Here is a 17,681-nt window from a genome sequence, read left to right on the forward strand (position 1 = left end):
TTGAAATTAGCAGATTACAACATTTTAAATAGATAAAATAAAATAAATAATTCACTTTGTAAATCAAGCCTAAAAATGTCTCTAGCTGAATCTTTGGTCCCTTTCCTGAGGGCTTTTCCTGTCTTGACCTCTTGCTGTACTTACTGAACATGCAATAAAATAGTTTAACTTTTAATGTCATTATCACTGAATAAGTATGTGTCTGCATGTTTATAGAATCTTCATGCTATGACACCTCTAGCTTTCACGTGCAATGACATCATTTTTTCTTGTGATCAACACATATTAAGGCCCTGATTTACTAAGACATTTTTTCTCATTCAGGGTCTATGGGGCAAAGCTTAGACGGTAACTTTCAAAGGGGCACGCAGGCCGCACATTGACACCTGTGCATCGGCGTGCACTCAGGGACGTGGCTATTTTACAAAATAACATAGACACGTGCACGGGTGCACGCCGATGTACATGTGTCAATGTGCGGCCTGCATGCGCACCCGCACACATCGTGGCATGAGCCGCACACGTCAGGAACAGGCGCCTGTCCACGTCGTGACCAGTTTCTTCAGTTTGTTCGCCCATTCTCCCAAGACCTGCAGACCCCTCTGGTTTAAGAGCCTGCACTTTCCCCAGTTACCCGGGAACCTTTAAACCCTTCATGGATAGCTGGATTTTTTCTTTTTAAACAGTACTAGGACCTGGGTGTGCGCCCGGGCAGGTAAGTATTTGCGAGCAAATCTCTTGCCGCCCCCCCTCAGAATACCTAACCATGCTCACACCACATCATTTTTTGAACTGGATTGAGATATTCGCGTATTAGGAGATGCGAGCATGAGGGCAGCTTTTAAAATCCGGTGCACACGTGCCAACACAAGTCCTACCTGCACCCTAAGAGACTGAAGAAAAAGAAAATATTAAAAAGCCCCAAAAACATATCCAAATTAATTTTACTTGTCTCAGGGTCAGTTTTTAAGTGAAGACTGTTTTACTGCAATGAAAATGTGTGTAAATATACCCATTGAAAATAATTGCAGAACTGGTTCAATATGCATTTTTTCATTATTGGAAACACATAAAGCTTTTACTGCACCTCTCTTGTATATTGTATTCCCTTCCCTATTTCCTTCTTCTGTAGATTTTCAATTTGTCATATTTAAAGGTTTGCTTACAGAAATGAAATCTGTCCACAAAAGCTGAATGCACTCTAATGAATTATAGAGATCCATAGTTCTGAATTATATCGCTGGCCAGAATCTCAACTGCTAAAGGTCAATGCACCCGAGTAAAATTATACAATTACATGTTTATGGATTGCTATTTATAAACTTCTGTTATATTACAGGCACAGGCTTATGCCAATCCATTGATTAAATTCTGAGATTTATTTGTAACTGATTATATAATGCAATATATTTCTCAATTAAACTTGTTTATCTCCAGCCACATCCTTAACTTTAGAAGTTTTTGTGACACCATTAATATCTTTAAATGCTTTCAGTCTTATGCATATGTAACAAACACTGAGAATTATTTGTTATCCTTCATCTTATTGCATACTGAAGGAATCAATATTTGGTGAATAAGAAACTTTATCAACACAGCGTGTGTGTGTGTGTATATATATATATATATATGCATATACCAATGCATCTTGATCATCGTAAGTAATTTTTCTTTCTCTAGTCATTTCTGTAACAACTGGGTCAGACCAAGGGTCCATCAAGCCCAGCATCCTGTTTCCAACAGTGGCCAATCCAGGCCATAAGAACCTGGCAGGTACCAAAAACTAAGTCTATTCCATGCTACTGTTGCAGTGGCTATTTTCTAAGTCAACTTAATAGGTAATGGACTTCTCCAACAACTTATCCAATCCTTTTTTAAACACAGCTACACTAACTGCACTAACCACATCCTCTGGCAACAAATTCCAGAGTTTAATTGTGCGTTGACTGAAAAAGAACTTTCTCCGATTTATTTTAAATGTGCTACTTGCTAACTTCATGGAGTGCCCCCTAGTCTTTCTATTATCTGAAACTGTAAATAACTGATTCACATCTACTCGTTGAAGACCTCTCATTATTTTAAACACCTCTGTCATATCCCCCCTCAGCCATCTCTTCTCCAAGCTGAACAGCCCAAATCTCTTCAGCCTTTCCTCATAAGGGAGCTGTTCCATTCCCTTTATCATTTTGATTGCCCTTCTCTGTACCTTCTCCATTGCATCTATATCTTTTTTGAGATGCGGCGACCAGAATTACGCACAGTATTCAAGGTGTGGTCTCACCATGGAGTGATACAGAGGCATTATGACATTTTCCGTTTTATTCACCATTCCTTTTCTAATAATTCCCAACATTCTGTTTGCTTTTTTGACTGCCGCAGCACACTGCACCGACGATTTCAATGTGTTATCCACTATGACACCTAGATCTCTTTCTTGGGTTGTAGCTCCTAATATGGAACCTAACATTGTGTAACTATAGCACAGGTTGTTTTTTCTTATATGCATCACCTTGTAGGGGTGTGCATTCGGATTGACCGCATTAGTAAACCGCAACTCATATTTTTTTTTTACTTAAAAAATTGATTCGACATAAACGATCGGATTTCCCACATATCGAACATAGATATGTTCGATATGTGGGAAATCGCGATTGTTGAGCCAAAATAAAAATTTAAACCCCCTCACCCTCCTTAATCCCCCCCCCAGACTTACCACAACTCCCTGGTGATCGAGCGAGGAGTGAGGACGCCATTTCTGCAATCCTTGGCGAGAAGCATGTGACGTCGGCGGCACGTCGAGTGACGCCGGCGTCACGTGATTCCCGGCTCGTTCGCGCCGGACGGCTCGTTCGGCCCAAAAAGAACTTTTGGCCAGCTTGGGGGGGTCAGGAGGCCCCCCCAAGCTGGCCAAAAGTTCTTTTTGGGCCGAACGAGCCGTCCGGCGCAAACGAGCCGGGAATCACGTGGCGCCGCGTCACTCAGACGCGACGTCACGTGATTCCTGGCAAGTTCGCGCCGGACGGCTCGTTCGGCCCAAAAAGAACTTTTGGCCAGCTTGAGGGGGTCAGGAGGCCCCCCCAAGCTGGCCAAAAGTTCTTTTTGGGCCGAACGAGCCGTCCGGCGCGAACTCGCCGGGAATCACGTGACGCCGCGTCACTCGACGTGCCACCGACGTCACATGCTTCTCGCCAAGGATTGCAGAAATGACGTCCTCACTCCTCGCTCGATCACCAGGGAGTTGTGGTAAGTCTGGGGGGGGGATTAAGGAGGGTGAGGGGGTTTAAATTTTTTTTTTGCACATATGTACATATACCCAACTCATTGGATTTTTTTTATGTCCATATTGGCCGCAAGTGGGACCCCCTTTCGGACATAAAAAATATGAACATAAAATTTTGCTCTGCACATCCCTATCACCTTGCACTTATCCACATTAAATTTCATCTGCCATTTGGATGCCCAATTTTCCAGTCTCAGAAGGTCTTCCTGCAATTTATCACAATCTGCTTGTGATTTAAATACTCTGAACAATTTTGTATCATCTGCAAATTTGATTACCTCATTTGTCGTCTTTCTTTCCAGATCATTTATAAATATATTGAAAAGTACGGGTCCCAGTACATATCCCTGAGGCACTCCACTGCCCACTCCCTTCTACTGAGAAAATTGTCCATTCCATCCATTGTCTTTTAGCCAGTATGTAATAAAATAAGAAAATAAAAAATCTAAAATATAACATGTTGCTCTCAGTACCATATGCAAAGAGGTAAATCTTTCTGACTTTGCAATAGCCATTAGGGAATTCCAGGCTGGTTTACAGCCCCCCATGGACCAGAGATCGACACCTCTGTTCTAGAATTTAACCAGCAGAAAGACTTTCTTTCAAGTGATGGAAAGAGCTGCTATTTTGAGAGCATAAAGGTCCCAGATGAGACATTGCCTCCAATACCTTGTTACTTTTTACAAAAGTAAAGACATCTTGTTAATCTTTCTAGATTCCAGACACGGATTTTATGATCTGTTCTCTTTGTAAATAAAATCATTGGCAGAAACGTATATTATAAAATAATTTAAGTATTAAGAAATATCCTAACATTTCTTCTTATTACTTCTAGTATTATTAAATAGTTTGACAGCCTCACAAGATATATACAGTGCTGTATAGATGCTCATAAGAGATGGTCCTTGCTATGAGGAATTTACAATCCAGACAAGAAAAATAAGCATTTATTCTTACAAATAAAACCCATGAGTGAGCAGAGATAGCGTTACAGTAGTAAGTCCAAAAGAAAACATAATAATCTCTACAACTAAATTAGTATTACTGTTCTTTTCAAAGCCATGATTATATTACTAGCACAGAGGTAGCCACAAACAGGCCTGATTTTCAGGATATCCATAATGAATATGCATGAGATATACAGGTATATTATGGGAGCAGTGCATGCCGATCTATCTGAAGCATATTCATCGTGGATATCCTGAAAACCAGACATGTTCTTGGCACTTAAGGACCAGAACTGGCCACCACTGTATTAGCACATTATACAAAGAAGCGAAAGTGAAAATACGCCACCAATTCCATAAGAGTCACTGGGGCTCAGGCAGCCCCTCTAATACCTCATCAAACTCCCTTCTTTTTCCCCTCTCAAGAAACAGACCCCTGCCCACTACAAAGAATTCCTGCATATTTGTAGCCAAAGTCTGTATCTCTCTCATTCCTCTAGCCCTGGTTTCCCATGGAGATGCCCCTGCCTTTCAGTATAGACCTGAAAATGATGTACGGGGAGGGGAAGGTTTGAGGGAAGCTGACAGGGCTTCAAATACAGCCGTTGAAGGTCCCCCAGCCATAGCAAGTCCACGCAGCAGCACTCTCAGCTGCACTCTTAAAGCTGCCTGACTCTATGTCCGGTTGCTTTTTCAAAATCATTTTATTCCTGAAAGCGCATTCGCTGGTCGACTTTAAAAGCCTTGCGCGCGCCAGAACCGGGAGATAGGCGGTGCCTCGTACCCACGCGCACCGGGTGGATTCTAAAACCCGTGCAGATACGCGTGGACCTCCCCGATACACGCATAGAAAAGGTTTCCACCAAAAGGGGCGGGGTGTGGGCGTGGTCTGGGCGGGACATGGGAGGGCCAGAACTGCACCATGGAGTCTGCGCGTCAGCGTTTACGTGCACAAACGTGCGCCGGGGTTCCCCACTGCGTAACTTTACTTCTGCTATGGACCGCATGTAAGTCGTGTAACAAAAACAACTAGGCTAGACAGTGGGGTGTTAGGGTCCGAGGCTAATAGGGTAAAAGAAGGGCAAGTTAGCTAGGGGTTTTAGGAAGTCCTCTCCTTTACTGGGCCGAAGTGGGAACAAACTGGGGAAACAGGTATATGCGTTGGCAGGCGTATCTACTAAAATCCCCCCCACTTATGTGCTCGATTCACCATTTGTATGTAGATGCTCGTGTCAATATAAAATCGTGCACACATGTACACGCATATATAATTAATTGTAACTGTACTTTCGGTCACCTGAGTTCTAGTTTGATGTATTTAATGCACTCCCGTTTCATGTAAACCAGCAAGATATGTTCTCATGATTGCCGGTATATAAAAACCTTAAATAAAATAAAATAAATAAAATATAACTGATCTGATAACACGCATGCATAATCGACAAATAGGCACGTGCATTATAAAATCGCCATGTCCATTTGCGCATGCAGGCAAACGCGCACACAGGTGCGCCCACGCATGGGTCTTAAATTTGACTTAGTTTTTGTCGCTATGGGGGTCATTTTCTAATCGGATCGCACGCGATAAGGGACATTTCACGTGCGATACCCAAATGGGGGCGGAGTCGGCCCCGGAAGAGGAGGAGTCGGGGCGTCACCAGGGCAGACTCTGCGAAGACGCCGTGGAAACCGAAAAGGTAAGGCCCTTTTCGCGTCCGAGTTCGCGCCCAATAGCTTCACCTTCTATGGTGGTGCTATTGGGTGCGAAACTGGCAGCGATCGCACTGCGATGGTGCGATCACTGCCGGCTAGCGCAGGCCCGCCCCCCCGTTTCGGGCCCCCCGGCCCTCATTCCCTAAAGTATCGCAGGCCTGCAATACTTTAGAAAATGAGGCCCTAGGTATTTTATTTTATATTTATGATTTTTAGAATTAGAAACCATATGCACTTCAATGACATTCTGCTTCACTAAGTCCACACTTTGTTCATTCGTGCTGCTATACCCATTCCTTACATGCCTCAGAACAATGTCTATCCAGAGCTCTGAAAATAATCAGTACAGCTGCAATCTGATTGATTTAGATTCGCAGTGGAAAGAAACACTAAGCTGAAGAAATTTTAAACACTATTATCTCCTCAGGAATGAAATATAAATCTTAACGATAAAGGGAGATTTTAATGACATTGTTTGCCTTCATTTAATTATTTCTTTTGTTGTTTGTACTTCTTCTGAGGGAAATAACTTTGAAGACCATGTACTGCTATAAACAAATGCAGACTCTAGGGCTGATGTACTAACCTGCAGTATTAACCTCCGGATAGCAGCTGTTTTGTGCAATTCTGCTCTGCAAAATTTCTCATTAACGTTCTGCGCCTTGCCAGCCGTGGTAATGACTGAAACATTTCACTGGCTGGTGGCCCCAGATGAGGCCACCATGTTAAAAAAGGGGTTGGTGAGGCCTTAAAGGGGCCCAACAAGTCGAGGGAAGTTCCTGGTAGACCCAAAGTTCCCTCGACCCTCATGTGGCCTCCCCACTAGTCTTCCAAGCTTATCCAACAGTGGGGGGCAGGAGTGATGCCAACTTGTTTCTGCCCTCCTGGCGCCATTTTCTAAAATGGCACTGATTGACCTGAGATACAGGGGTTTTTGTTTGTTTGTTTGTTTGTTTTCAAAAATGAATGTGTGAATCCTTTTTCTTGTGCTGTTTTCATGGAAATTTTTAAGAATAGGTTTTATGCAAGAAATATTTTGCAACGCACTCACCCTTTTGTGTTTTTTGCACTTTTTGGAGTGTTTTGTGAAAATTTTTGTAGGAAAATATTCTGCAACATAGCACATCCATCTTTTGTGAGTGCGCAACACTAGGGCAACAACGATATAAATGAAACCTAGTAGATACTTGGGATATGCACTGGTTTTAAAATGAAGGGTAACCCAAACCGAATCCAGCAGTTGTGTTTTGGTTCATTTTACCCCAAAACAAACGCACAATCCCCCCATAAATTCCCACAACTTTTGGATTCACTTGTATCAGAAAATAGTGGCTACTGTTTGCAAATAGTACACACTATTTTCCAAAATAAATAAAAACAAAAAAAGAGAAAAAGAGGAAAAAGACCATAAAAGAAAAAAACTGATACAAACATTAATAAAATGAACCAAAATGAAAAAAAAAAAAAGATTCCCTGCACATCCCTTCTAGCCTACTTTGACTATAAATGGTAGAAGAGCTTCAAGAGAAGACTTGCATAGAGCATATGACTATACTGTCATTCTGGTTTTCACCTGATATTCTAACATGATTTTTTTTTACCTACCTACAGTTAAACATTGGAGCTGAGAAAGGGAGTCTCGGCTTCCAAAAACTAGTCAAGAAATTAATTGTTAGTCCAATAAAACATATCACTGTGTATATATATTTTGTTTGTTTGTTTGTAAACCTTATTCCTTTCATTTTAGTGGACTAAGATAGGAAACCACACCAACTTAATCCATAAAATTTTCCAGTTTCCCAGTGCATTTCAAAGAAAACCTATTTTTTACCTTTTTTTTGGTAGAAAGGAGTAGTTCACAAAAGCAGTGAGGCACACATTCCTCATTTTCGTTCATTAAAGAAAATAATTATCAAGTAATTACCAACGGACCCTCTCCCCCGCCTGCTGACCCAAAAGAGTAGACATTTACTGTCAATTTTTTTCACAAAGGAGAAATGGTCAAGTTTTACTATTGCTTTTGTTGGAAATATTTTCATACATCTCTCATATTTACTAGTTCCCAAGAGAGCATTATTTCACTTTTAGCAGGTGTTTAGCTGTATAATCTGAATTCTTAGTGCAGTCTTGTCACTGTTTTCATTAAAAAATATTTTGGACGATTTAGCTTGATGTACTGCAAGCGGTGGCTATCAGTCAGAGACCGACTTGGGATTCTGCGCTTCTGGTTCTCATCTGATATGCTGCCAACGTCCTTGGTTTTTATTTTTCTTGGTTTTCCACTCGGCATTAGATGGTTTTGCTTATTAATAGGCTAAAATTAAGGCGTCGGCCGAGTGGCTTCACTGCCTCCTAGGAGCCAACCTCCTGCTTTATTAGCAGAGTTTTCAATTCAAGGCAGTCGCATCGCCAGAGGGTCACGACTGCATCTGAGATGATTTCCTTTTTATTTGGTATAATTATTTATTAGAGCACCTTCAAAGCTGGTTTGCTGTCAGCTTGATTTTTTTTGTGAGCTAATGTCAGTTCAGCTTTTCTTTTGCTCTTAGAAATGGGAGAAATCACGGCTGAAAAAATAAAGAGCCATATTTTTACCACACAAGCGGGTTTTCATTGGGATGGTTTTTTTTTTTTATCGATGAGCCTTGAATTCAAGTTCTGCCCACACGAACAACAGCCCAAATTTCCCAAGGTGAGCTTTGAAAGCATTTTTACATTACAACTTCCACTCAGCAAGTATATGAAACTACTCTGCTTGAAAGATACAACTAAACTACTGTTCTCAAGTAAATGCGTTTTCAGCAAACACAACATTTGGCTTGGGAAAAAAATGTGGATTGTTTTCACAGCATAATGAAGTGAATTTCCTGAGAAGGTAACTTTCAAACCAGCAAGCAGGGGCACATGTGCGCACGGCGGCCCACGTCCAGGGACTCGGCTATTTTATAATTTCCGCGCATATATGCCCGGATGTTATAAAATACCCTTGCCGCGCGCGCACATGTGCGCCACATTTTATGTGGGCAAGCGCAATTGCAAGCAAATTCTGCTTCTACTGTGTAAATCGGGGGATTTTAAAAGTGGTGCGCACTGATGCCGTTTCCATTTTTACCAGTTTGTCCCCAGGTCACCTAGTTAAGAGATAGGCCCTTCAAATCCCCTAATTTAATAGCCTTCACATCCTCCAGTAATCCCCAAACCTTAAAACCCTGCAGATCTGCCTATTTATTTTAAAACTTATACGGCATCCATAGCATAGGTAAAGTTACATGGCAAGGGGCATCAGTGTGCGCTGGATCTTGTAAAATGGCCATGCCCTACCTAGACCACGCCCAGTCCCCGCCCCGTTTTGAAAACTGCTGAGATGCGCGCTCTGCAACCTCTACTTGTTCATCTGGGCAGCTTTTAAAATCCGCTCAGCAGGTACGATCCCAACATATTCGTGCATCCCCTAATTATTGCACGTGTCAGGCTTTAAAAATTCACCTATAAGGGCAAATGGATTAAAAGCCACTTCATACCGATGTTGCTGAATTGTATGGTATAGCAAACTCAGGAGCAGTCAATATTTTTGTGGAGTCTTCTCTAGGCCAATAATTACGGATGGCTCTGATTTATTTCTTAATGAGCATTATTTGATTCATTGCTCCCTTCGTCAGACTGCAGAGATGGGAGTCTTATATTGTACATTCATAAGCTTCCCTGTACAGCCACAACGTTTGGACGACTGCATGATGATAACACTGAGACCACAAATGCACAATAGAAAGTGAATCAGTAGGTAGTCTGTGGACCCTCTCGGGAACATAAGAACATAAGAAAATGCCATACTGGGTCAGACCAAGGGTCCATCAAGCCCAGCATCCTGTTTCCAACAGTGGCCAATCCAGGCCATAAGAACCTGGCAAGTACCCAAAAACTAAGTCTATTCCATGTAACCATTGCTAATGGCAGTGGCTATTCTCTAAGTGAACTTAATAGCAGGTAATGGACTTCTCCTTCAAGAACTTATCCAATCCTTTTTTAAACACAGCTATACTAACTGATTTTTGGAGATTAAGAGTGGACGACAATGTGGGCTCAGGCATTCAAAAGTCAGGCAGTAGCCGCTGAGGCTACATGTATGCTGGCAGGTTATTAAACATTATGTGGAATAGCAAGATAAGGGGTAGTTATTCAACCACAATGACCAGTACTTGCTATACTATAAAACTGGAGTGTTTGATACAATTGGCTATCCTTTAGAAAGAATATTTTCTAGTAACATCATCTTTTGCTCATTCAGTTCTGACCCAAGGAAGGGAGTATTAGCTAGAAAAGAAATGTATTACGTTAGGCCAATTAAAAAGTATCTCCTTAAATAATTTTTGTTTTCGTTAACCTTTATTCCACAAAATGATGGGCATCCTCTTGCCTCTAGAGATACAGAGAAAACATTTTTTTACATAGGGGCAGTAACTTTTAAATGGGGGCGCAGGTGCACGTGTACGAGCGTTCGTCGACTCGCATCCAGAGACACGGCCGTTTTATAACATACACGCGTATATGCACATATGATATAAAACAGGCTGGACTCGGTTATATGTGTGCGCAAATCCCACAGCTACCGAGTAAGTGGGGGAATTTTACAAGGGACGCTCTCTGATCTATTTGCCATTTTTCCAGTTCACTCCCAGTTCACCCAGCTTAGGGATAAGACTTGAAAACCTCACCTAATTTAATAGCCTCCCTTCCCCCCAGTTAGCCATGACCCTTAAAAGCCCACTAACTTGCCTAACTTTTTTTTGTTTTAAAAGTTACACGCCATCCATAGCAGAAGTAAATTTACGCCCGTCAAGCTCAAGGACACGTAAGTATTTACATGGACATTTCTTTCCAGGCCCTGGCACGCCCATGCTCCGCCCAGACCATGCCCATGCTCCGCCCCTTTTCAGAAACCTTTTACTCGTGAGTGCAGCAGGAGACAATTGCATTCTTGGGCGGCCTTTAAAATCTGCTTGGCGCGCACTCACAGCCCAAGTCATGCACGGATCTCCCAGTTTTGGCCCGCGCAGGGCTTTTAAAATTCACAATAAGAGTGGTTCTGTAGGACAAGCCTCACAGAGGAAGCCATTCTGTTTCATCTATGGACACGTCAAAGAGGAGTTGGTATGAGTTCCTGAGGGTCAACAATGTGAGCGGGTTTGATGATCTGCCTAGATCTTTTTGGGTGCAGATCCTGGGAGGTGTCATGTCTGCCACCACAAAGGAAAATTCTTCCATCGGGAGACAAAATGGTGAGAAACAAGTGTTGACTTTGTGACTTTTCTGTGTTGGGTGGAACAGCCAGAATTTTCATTGAAGGAGGCAAAAAATAATGGAGATTTATAGGGCTCCTTTCACCCAAACCTATGCTGCTGCTGTTGCTGCTGTGTGCTGGCTGTGTTACTGTACAGCAGTGTATGCTCCGCTGGCAGTTCATTCATCCTGCATGGTACGACTGCAGTGTCACATCACTGTACTCCCCTTGGTAATCTGACACTGATAAACCTGCGAACAGTAAATTAGCACTGAATGATGACTTCTGCTCCTTAATCGCAATCCAAGTTAGCAAGACTTTGAGTTGTCACCTGACTGAAGGGCCAGAACTAATGGTTTCATTTTCACTTTGTGGATTTTATAATCCATGCTTTCAAAGAAGGGGGGGGTGGTAACTTAATTATCCATTTTTCTATTTTAGTAAGCACAGGACTTTTAAAATGTATTTTATATACATTTCATGTGTTAGAAACATTAATTCTTGGTCAAGAGGAACACTAGTACAGTGTGTATAAGGAATAAAAATTAAATATTAATACAGCAGAATAATATCACATTTGCAGATAATCACTGGTACAGCAGAATGAGTTTTTGATCTAGATAACAAATGTCATAATAATAATGTGATGTTATTTGCACATTGTAAACATTTTTTTCTGCATTAGGCAGACTTGATGTTATGTAACTCGCTCTAAGCTGGAAGGGCAAGGCGAGCAATCAAATTTAACTGACTAACTAAATAATCCAACAATGGATAAGTTATTCCTGAGCTGCTATATAATTCAGTCTTAGAGGTGGAGAATGAAACTTCAATAAAACTTCTTTTCTTTTCCAATCAATTTCTTTGACTGCTGGTACCTGTATGGACGTCAAGAAGTAAGCACTGGTAATGATCTCTTTCAGTTCACAGCTACCATCAAATGAAAACCAGTTATGCCAGTAAGACTCCAATGTTGCCAATAGCAGTCAGTGTTTTAAACCAATTGAAGAGCTGTCAGAATATACAGTTTCCTCATTTCTAGCACCAGTGCCATGGCTTTTGCCTTGGCTGTGATATTTTTTATGCCATTCTCCAAACTTGCTCCTTGACACTACAATAACATACCCATGCCCTATAATTGTTAAACTCAGCTGGTTTTAAAAACCCATCATCCTGTTTGTCATGAGCTACCTTAACGAACTGGCCCTTGTCCTTGGATATATAGGCAGGGAAAAAAAAAAAAACAAAACCTGTCAAATGTCCCGCTTCCAGTCGCTAACAAAAAAAAAAAAATCAATTTCAATCAACAGGGAGTGTAATATTATCAAATGTCAGCCACTGCAGCCATGTGCTTTGAAAATTATCCTTGACAGCTTCTTGTCGACTTAATTAAGTGCTCCCAAAAAAAAAAAAAAAAAAGTCAAAATATCTCAAAATGCTGCTCCTTCTTTTTGTGCTTCAGAAGTTCTATCGACAGCTCAGGAAAAGATTACCTTTGGGGGCTTTATTGATAGGTCCTCGCCTGATATTGGAATGATTCTTGGGCAGATAAATCACATTTAGATTTGTTAGTAATTGAGGAGAATTGATTGAATGGTTAGGATGGACCCACAGGGAGTTTCTCACCATCCCCTAGCTGTACAGAGGTTGTCATCAGAGAAAGGACCTCTTTTGGCGAGATGGATAAAGATGTAATTGTTTATATGATCAAGGAGAGCATTCTTTTGGTCTGCATGGCACATGTCAAAATGACTAACTGAAGGCCATAAATAAGAATTAGTGTCTAGTGAATGTAGTGATTTTCAAAGCAATCATGACCAGTTTGAAATGTTTAATTGCTTCCAGATTGCATTATCAAGTTTGTGTTAAAAAAAAAAATAGCATGCATTGTTATTGATATAAAAAAAAAAGAATTTTGTGATGCAACACTTAAATGATTTTTGCAAGAGTGCAATGTTGATTAATTTCAAAGGCTGTTGATTTCAGTCAATATATGTTTACAGAGGTAATATTTTTTCAGAAGACTTTCCCTTTTGACAGCTTAAAGGCATTCTATATAAATTCCAGACTAGGCATTCTTTCTACATGAAAGGAAAAATGATGGATATTTTTTGTTTCAATTTGCATTTTTACAGTGTTGTTTGTATATTGCAGACATTAAGGGGACCAGACATCTGGACTCTGGCATTAAAGCATCCCTAATTGGAAAATCAAGGTCTGATGTTAGTAAATCAGGTCCATATTTTTTTCCACATCAAAACTTTGAAACCACAAATTTATTATAGCAAAAAATCCACAAAGGCCAGTTTTGTAAATTGGCCAATGCCGAAATGTCTCCTCTAGAACTCCTTGACAAGCAGCACAGTCAGATTTTACCCTTGCATAGTCATGTGACTTAGATTAGATAATTTCATAACAGAAATGTTAGCTTTCAGTCACAATATTTACCTGGGTTGTATAGTAGACAAGTTTTGAAATATTACTTTGCAAAGATCAGCAGCCCTGGCCATAATGAAAAAAGAAAAATATATCAATATCCTTAGCACGGAGGGCCAGAATCAGATATGTCCTTGTGCGTCATTTATTTTAAAAACACAAGTTCACCGATTTCACGTATCTCTTTTCTAACCTTTATTTTTTTCACAAAAACAGAATGCTCGTTAACTGAGAATAAAAGAATAAATGAGATCTTGGTTTTACCATGCTCTCAATAACATAGTCCTAATTTGTGATGCGCTCAATCTAGATAGAGAAAAAAAAAAAAAATATATATATATATGAACCGAGTCGTCATCATCCTGATACTGGCAACTGAAGCAAAAATATTAAAAAAAAAAGCTCGCAGGCAAGAGGGAAAAAGAAAATCCTTGCTACCCCGTGTCTGCGGATGCAAAATTCATGTGAAATGAATTGGCGACAAGGAGGCTGTGTGTCAAGTCAAGTGTACCCAGGGGGTAGCCATAAAGCCGCTTTCCAGTCATTTATAGAACTATTATACTTACTGTGCTATAATAATAATAAAAAAAGCAAGTTTCACTATAGCAATCGCTGCAACATTTAGTACGAATATTACCACACCGATAGCATGTTAAGGCAATTCTGAAGGAGGCACAGTCAGTAATAGATAAAGTGAACTTTTAGAGTTTGTACTTTCCAAACTGCCGTGCTAGATGTGATGGAGGAGAAGCCCAGGCACTGCCTGACACCAGCAAGGAAGCAGGGACGGGTTTCTCAGGGGAAGGGGGAATAACGGGTGGACAGAAGACTTAGCAAGTAGGGCACAAGAAACCCCGCTAAGGAGCCCACCGAAGGGTGCAGCACGTCTGTGCTCACTTTTACTCCAGAGCCGCTCTCCCCTGCCCTCTGCTTAGCTCCGAGCACATCGTTTCACTGAGGGGGCTCTACAAAATGAATTTTAAAAGCCCCATGCGGGCCAAAATGAGCAGGTGCACGAATAAGTTGGGCTTGCGGGGCGCCTAGCGAATTTTAAAAGCCACGCAGATACGCGCGTAAATGCCGCTGCTCGCACATCTCGGAACGTCCCGAAAAGGGGTGGGGAATGGGAGCGGTCGGGCGGGGCATGGGCAGCACATGTGCGTTTCGGCACTTTCGCCAGAAATATGCGGGTGCATACTTGCGTGATCCGGTGCGCAGCGAGGATCCCTGTCGCATAACGTTACTTCTGCTATGGATGGCATGTGAGTAAAAAAAAAAAAAAAAAACAAGCCATTTCGGAGGGGGGGGGGGGGGAGGGTTACAGGCTATCAAACTAGGGGGGGGGGGGGTTGGAAGGCCTAGCTGGTAACTGGGCGAACTGCGGAAGACCTGGTAAAACAGGCAATGTCGGTGTGCGTTCCTTTTAAAATTTCCCCCCTCATGCGGTAGAAGCAGCTTCTGCGTGCACGGGCACACAACCACTTAAAACTGGGTCAGTTGTGCATGCAGCCAGGCTATCTTATAACATGACTGCATGTACATGCATGTGTTATAAAATAGGTGCGTCCCTGGGGATGGGCCGATGAAAGTGCGCACTTGTGTGCCTGCACACCGTTTTGAAAGCTACCGCCCCATAAGTAGTGCAAGCTCCCTCCATTCTTTCTTGGGTCTGGTGGCATAGAACTTGGGAGACTTGGTTTACAGCAAGCAGGTCATTTGGGATTTTTTTATTCTATAAAATTGTTCTTTTTTTTTAATTATTATTATTAAATAAATGCATGCCTTGCTAGAGGAAAGTTAATCCTCATCATTCTGTTGCTCCTTCCTCAGATCCATATTGCTAAAACTTGGTTCTATTGGAAAAACTTAAATGCAAATTCATCAGCTGCATAGCAGAGAGACAGTGCAACGACTTGGTAAATACTGCAGTAATCATTCCCTCAAATAAACCGGGCCCATCTCATGCAAGGTTTTAATGCTAAGTGCAAGGTCTCAAACCTGATACGAGAAATAACTGGCGGCCAATGAAAATCAAATATGAAATATGTTTGGCAAATTATGCTTCCTAAATTCTAATTTGAGACAGGTTTATAAAACCATGAGTGATGTGGAACAAGGCAATAAGGTTATTTAGCCTTCCAAATAAGACTAGGACCAGGGGACAATCCACAAAGCTAAGTGGTAGCAGATTTTAAACAAATGTGAGGAAGTATTTTTTCAGTCCATGTGCACAAGCCGTGGAATATTTTTGCCAGAAGATGTGGTGAAGGCTAGGATTAGAACTGGGCTTCAAAAAGGCTTGAACAAGGTTCTGGAGGACCAGAGATCTGGATTTGTTGGAAATGAAACAGGAAATGTTAACGAAATTTTCCATTTCATGGAAATGGTAACTTTTACACAACTTCACGTATGCGTGTATGCTGGCTCGGGCCAGTGGATGCAGCCATTTTATACCACATGCACGTATATGCGCAAATGTTATAAAATCGGCAGTATGTGTTTACATATGCATATGGACATGTGCATGTGCACAAAAATGCCACCTCTACTGCATAAGTGGGGGGGGATTTTTCTAGGCATGCGCACCAACGCAAATACCCGTTTCCCCAGTTCTCCCTGGTAAAGGATAGGACTCCCTATCCCCCTTAGCTAGATAGCCTCCCTTTTACCCTACCAGTCCTGACCCTTCAGACCCTGCTGACTAGCCTTGGTTTTTTAATTTTAAAACTTACATGCCATCCATAGCAAAAGTAAAGTTATGTGGTAGGGGTCTCCAGCGCGTGCTTGTGAGTGTAAGTACTTACGCGCTCATTTCAAGTGACCTCCCCGGAATGCTCATGTCCCGCCCATGCTCTGTCCAGACCATGCCCATACCCCACCCCTTTCTTTACGTTTTGATTTGTGCCCGTTTCTGGGAGATCCATGCGTTCTCGTGTGCTACCTAAAAGCTGCACGGCGCGCGCTGGCCTGAGACACCCACGTATCTCCTGGCTTTGGCACGTGTAGGGCTTTTAAAATTCACCTTTTCATTTTTGAAATGAAACCAAAGAAAAACAAAAACAAAAAGACTTGAACACATTTCCGGAGGACCAGATATCTAGATTTGTTAGAAATGAAAAAGGAAATGTTAACGAAATTTCCCATTTCATTTAACCATAGAAAAACAAAAACAAAAATGAATAAAATGGTAGGTTTTGTTCTGATATCAGGGGACCCCGCTACATTAAAAAAGAAAAAGAAAAACAAACAAACACAAATCCCTCCCAGACTGTCCAAGACTTCTTTCATCACAGGGCAAGTAGGGATGGATTTATTGGATTATGGATTTTGACACCCCTAGGTACCACTCTCCCACTTTCTGAAGGATCTGTAACAGCACCCACATCATACTAAAAAATAATATATAGGCAAGGCAACATTGCATAAGTATCATGGATAAAATCTACACAGGATCAATCTCCTAAACACCATAATGTTCACTTAATCATAAATGATGTATTCAAATTAATTGTTCAGTGTTCAAAATCTTCAATATCAACTAATCCGATGCCATCAGCACGGCTTGCGTGAGGGTTTCTCTAATCACTTCCCTCTTCAATCTCTTCAGTATTAATTCATCTGATGTGGAAAACACTATTCACTTGAAAACATTTTTTGTTTGCACAATTCCCAACAAAGAATTCTTCGTTTCACCCCAAACAACAAGGGCTTCCTCGGGGGAAAGTAATAGCATTCTTGTAACAAACAGTGAAAATTGTTTCAAAATCACCATCTCACCATACAATCCCTGCTCAAATATTTTTTCAGAAATGAAACTTGAATATATTTCTACCGGGAACTCGTGCCCGAATCAAGCGACGAAACCATAAACTTCAAAATCGGAAGTCAAGGTGCTCACGTAAATGGCTCAGTGTTGATTGAAATACATCATTTATTATTAAGTGAACCTTATAGCCCTGATTTTAAAATGCTGGCCCCTAGGGAGAGGAGCTCGAAGGCAGCCGCTTAGCATGACATCATTGCCCCG

This window comes from Rhinatrema bivittatum, chromosome 1 (genome assembly GCF_901001135.1).
Source record: "Rhinatrema bivittatum chromosome 1, aRhiBiv1.1, whole genome shotgun sequence".
Lineage (NCBI taxonomy): Eukaryota > Metazoa > Chordata > Amphibia > Gymnophiona > Rhinatrematidae > Rhinatrema > Rhinatrema bivittatum.